The sequence below is a fragment of the Heliconius melpomene genome, chromosome 11 (assembly GCF_056956725.1).
Source record: "Heliconius melpomene rosina isolate 202511_hmr_F chromosome 11, ASM5695672v1, whole genome shotgun sequence".
NCBI classification, from domain to species: Eukaryota; Metazoa; Arthropoda; class Insecta; order Lepidoptera; family Nymphalidae; genus Heliconius; species Heliconius melpomene.
The window spans coordinates 12,275,001-12,280,000 of NC_140399.1; the positions used below are offsets into that span (position 1 = coordinate 12,275,001).

The window sequence follows — 5,000 nt, forward strand, 5'->3', positions numbered from 1 at the left end:
ACTGACACTGAGGTAACAGCGCACGCAGGTACCGCGGTAAATTATTTAGGGATGAATTCTAATAAACTATTAAACATATGTTTAATGAAATATTTTTAAGACGACTGTCTAAATTTAAAATTTTATAATAATCGGTGGCGTTTTAAACATTTTTCCATACAAACAACTTTCAACCCCTTATTTTTGCACCCTTAAGGGAAGAATTCTAGAAAACTATGAAACATGTGTTCAATTAAATACTTTTAAGAGTCTGAATTTCAAATTTTATAAAAATTGAACAACGGTCAACGAACTTTATAAGAAGGCATAAAAGACAGTCCGTAAGAATATTAAGGGAACTACTAACCGTTTAAATAAAAACACTTCAAAATAATTATATTCATTACGGAAATTGTGCGTAGCTCCTTACGCAGTGTACTTTTTATTTAATCATTCTATAGTTAGAAATTTTGATTTTTAAAAGTATTCAATTGAACACGTGTTTCATGGTTTTCTAGAATTCTTCCCCTAAGGCTGCAAATAAGGGGTTGAAAGTTTGTATGGAAAAATCTTTAAAACGCCACCGATTATTATAAAATGTTTAATTTAGATAGACTCTTAAAAATATTTAAATGAACATGTGTTTCATGGTTTTCTACATCGTGGTGGTGGTGGTCGTGGTGGTGGTCGTGGTGGTGGTCGTGGTCGTGGCGGTGGTCGTGGCGGTGGTGGTGGTGGTGGTGGTGGTGGTGGTGGTGGTGGTGGTGCTGGTGCTCTTGGTCACGGTGTTCACTCCCCATCAACTCTCATTCACCATTCCACCCGGCCGTCCGTCTGTCAGTCGGCACGTCCCGAGTGTCGCGACCGTCGCTCTGTACATATGTGAGGTGTCGACGAGCCAAACGTATGAGCGTAGTCGACCCTCCACGGAGGTTTTGTAGTAGTATTCGTGTGTTACTATAACGCATAAATACACACAACACACCCATACCACACATAATATTGTGGTGTTGTACAGTGTCGGTCGACGGGCGCGCGCGTGCGGTTGGTTATGTTTGTTGTGGGGGTTTGTTGTGGGGCTCTCTCGCTCTTCTTGTGATTAGTAGTCACAGTTTTGCGTAGAGTGTCTCGCGTCTCTCCCCATTACGGGCATCAACGCCGCACGATTTGCGTTGTTCGTATATCAACTTTGATACATTGTTATATCGATGTTTGTTCAGCGACCGTTCTAATACCAGTGTGCGCGGCCACCCTTTGCGGGGCGACACGTTCCTTTAAAATTGGCCACGATCTCTCCAACACCGAGCGTTGATTTGTATACACAACATGTTCACGCTCATGTTAAACGAGAGATTATGAGAGTGTGTTGTGTGCGTTTTGCGACCGTTGTCGCTGCGCACGCATCAAAGATCTCGTCAGAGAACGTTCAGTACTGCGACCGAGCACCGGCACACACCGCCACCGCTTTCGTCTTCGTTCTAACCGACGACGGCGTCTGCGCGTGCGTTGTGCGGCGCGCGCGTCGTGTGTAATATCGGAGCGGCGATAGTTTGCGCGCGAACCGACATGCATTCATTCATTCATTCGTTTGTTTGTTTGTTTGTTTGTGTGTTATCGCTCGTCGCGTAAGCTTTCAAAGTTCAAAATTTATTATAATTTTATTTTTTAAAAGTCATCGCGACGCGTCTCTCGACGCCCGCGTTCGACGTTTAACAAAATAAATAAAACAACGCGAGAGTTAGCGATGTTGTTATTGTTAGCTCCCTGGTTGATCCTGCCAGTAGTTATATGCTTGTCTCAAAGATTAAGCCATGCATGTCTCAGTGCAAGCCGTATTAAGGCGATACCGCGAATGGCTCAATATATCAGTTTTGGTTCCTTAGATCTTACTCAGTTACTTGGATAACTGTGGTAATTCTAGAGCTAATACATGCAATCAGAACTCTGACCAGTGATGGGATGAGTGCTTTTATTAGATCAAAACCAATCGACGGAGGGCTTCGCGTCCGAAGTCGTTAATTTTGATGAATCTGGATAACTTTTGCCGATCGCATGGTCAAGTACCGGCGACGCATCTTTCAAATGTCTGCCTTATCAACTTTCGATGGTAGTTTCTGCGACTACCATGGTTGTCACGGGTAACGGGGAATCAGGGTTCGATTCCGGAGAGGGAGCCTGAGAAACGGCTACCACATCCAAGGAAGGCAGCAGGCGCGCAAATTACCCACTCCCGGCACGGGGAGGTAGTGACGAAAAATAACGATACGGGACTCTTTCGAGGCCTCGTAATCGGAATGAGTACACTTTAAATATTTTAACGAGGAACAATTGGAGGGCAAGTCTGGTGCCAGCAGCCGCGGTAATTCCAGCTCCAATAGCGTATACTAAAATTGTTGCGGTTAAAAAGCTCGTAGTTGCATTTGTGCGCCGCGCTGTCGGTGCACCGCATCCGCGGTGATACTGACACGTCTGCGGAGCATATCGTCGGTGAGCCGGCGGTAAAACGCCGGTTCAATATCAAAATCCTATCGCGGTTCTCTTCGGTGAGTGTCGAGATGGGCCGACAATTTTACTTTGAACAAATTAGAGTGCTCAAAGCGGGCTCAAAATGCCGCTTGAATATTTCGTGCATGGAATAATAGAATATGATCTCGGTTCTATTTTGTTGGTTTTCAGAACTCCGAGGTAATGATTAATAGGGATAACTGGGGGCATTCGTATTGCGACGTTAGAGGTGAAATTCTTGGATCGTCGCAAGACGAACATCAGCGAAAGCATTTGCCAAAGGTGTTTTCATCAATCAAGAACGAAAGTTAGAGGTTCGAAGGCGATTAGATACCGCCCTAGTTCTAACCGTAAATATGTCGTCTAGCGATCCGCCGACGTTAATACAATGGCTCGGCGGGCAGCTTCCGGGAAACCAAAGATTTTGGACTCCGGGGGGAGTATGGTTGCAAAGCTGAAACTTAAAGGAATTGACGGAAGGGCACCACCAGGAGTGGAGCCTGCGGCTTAATTTGACTCAACACGGGAAATCTCACCAGGCCCGGACACCGGAAGGATTGACAGATTAACAGCTCTTTCTTGATTCGGTGGGTGGTGGTGCATGGCCGTTCTTAGTTGGTGGAGCGATTTGTCTGGTTAATTCCGGTAACGAACGAGACTCTAGCCTGCTAAATAGGCGTCGTCATTTAGGTGTGCGCGATTTCGGTCGCGCAACTCACTGGCGACGTATTAAAATTCTTCTTAGAGGGACCGGCGTCTTCGAGCCGCACGAGATTGAGCAATAACAGGTCTGTGATGCCCTTAGATGTCCTGGGCCGCACGCGCGCTACACTGAAGGAATCAGCATGTTCTCCCTGGCCTAGAGGCCCGGGCAACCCGTTGAAACTCCTTCGTGCTGGGGATTGGGGTTTGCAATTATCCCCCATAAACGAGGAATTCCTAGTAAGCGCGAGTCATAAGCTCGCGTTGATTACGTCCCTGCCCTTTGTACACACCGCCCGTCGCTACTACCGATTGAATGATTTAGTGAGGTCTTCGGACCGACACGCGGTGGCTTCACGGCCGTCGGCGTTGCTGGGAAGTTGACCAAACTTGATCATTTAGAGGAAGTAAAAGTCGTAACAAGGTTTCCGTAGGGGAACCTGCGGAAGGATCATTAACGTGTTTGTGTGTTGTCGAAATACATCACACATAACAAAGATATATGATTATACAAAAAAAAGGCGATGAGAGCGAAAGCGCCCGCGCAACATTTTCGACGAAAAGACAACAAATCGAGAGCGCACGACGGTGCATCGCGTCGCCACAGAGCGGAACAGTGCCGCCGGCGCGCGCGCGCGCGCGCGCTCCCTGCAAACTTGCTGGAACGTGTGCACGTGTGCGTGCGGGGTGGTCGGCTCGGCGAGCCGGCGGTGGAACGCGATCGACGCAGACCGGTGAGAATCCGCGCCGCGAGTCGATCGCACCGCTGCTGACAGGCTCGCCGCTATACGAGTCCACACCACCATAGGCGTATACTTTTCGCTAGTCGGCGACGAGATGATGTCGTGTGTCGTCCTCGTCGATACTGCGGGGGCGGTCGTTCTCCGCTAAACTATATAATGCGGTCGGACGGGGGACGGACGGACGTCGCGCCGCGGCGGCAGTCGAGAGCTCTACGTTTGCCCGTATTGCGAACGACTCCGCGCCGCGACAGATGTCCGTGTCCCTGTCTGTAGTGTGTCCGTGATCGCGCCGGCATCGTCTCCTCCGCACACTCGTGCGTGGTGGGCGTGGCCCGGCGCCGATCGTCGGTAGATCACAAACAAACAAACAAATTGAACATCCATAATCTCTACGCACGTCGTCTCCGACGAGTCCACGTGCGGCGAGTGTGGTTGTTGATGATGTCGACGTAGTCGACAATGTTCGTGACACGTTTCAAACATTTTTAAACATGTTATTTTTGCGTTGGTCTTTACTGATCGCGCAAAATAAACAAACCACTACCCTGAACGGTGGATCACTTGGCTCGCGGGTCGATGAAGAACGCAGTTAACTGCGCGTCATAGTGTGAACTGCAGGACACATTTGAACATCGACATTTCGAACGCACATTGCGGTCCGTGGGGTTACATCCAGGACCACTCCTGTCTGAGGGCCGGCTGCATAAAAACAAATGCCACACTGTACGCTGACCGCGTACAAATGGCGGTTCCGTCGAGTGCGAGCGCACAGCTCGCTATCGCGGTCCGTTCAAATATGCGACCAACCAATGTCGTGCGCCGCGCCGCCTCCCCGGTGGCCGGCGCCGACTCGCTTCGCAACACACTTGTGCGAACGGCAATGCGAGTACACCTCTCATTGCCGACGGAGGAGGCGCGACCCGTTCTCTCCTGTACCCTTCGAGATAAAAATCAGAGGGTCCACGGGAGTTGAACTAGTGCCGCGCCGAATCCGGTGTGCGCGCACGCGAGATAGAGATGTCTCCGTGCGTTCACGCTCGCGCGTCTCGCGTATAGCGCGAGTATAGTGGG

The 5,000-nt window shown here is 49.4% G+C and overlaps 2 non-coding genes across 2 annotated transcripts; both read left to right on the top strand.

The window, feature by feature from the left end:
• Positions 1-1,740: 1,740 nt before the first annotated feature.
• Positions 1,741-3,643, top strand: LOC146534984 (small subunit ribosomal RNA). The gene has a single exon (XR_014878497.1). It is a non-coding gene; the product is annotated as a small subunit ribosomal RNA (ribosomal RNA).
• Positions 3,644-4,470: 827 nt separating this feature from the next.
• On the top strand, positions 4,471-4,627 carry LOC146534985 (5.8S ribosomal RNA). Its single transcript, XR_014878482.1, has one exon. It is a non-coding gene; the product is annotated as a 5.8S ribosomal RNA (ribosomal RNA).
• The last annotated feature ends 373 nt before the right edge of the window (positions 4,628-5,000 follow it).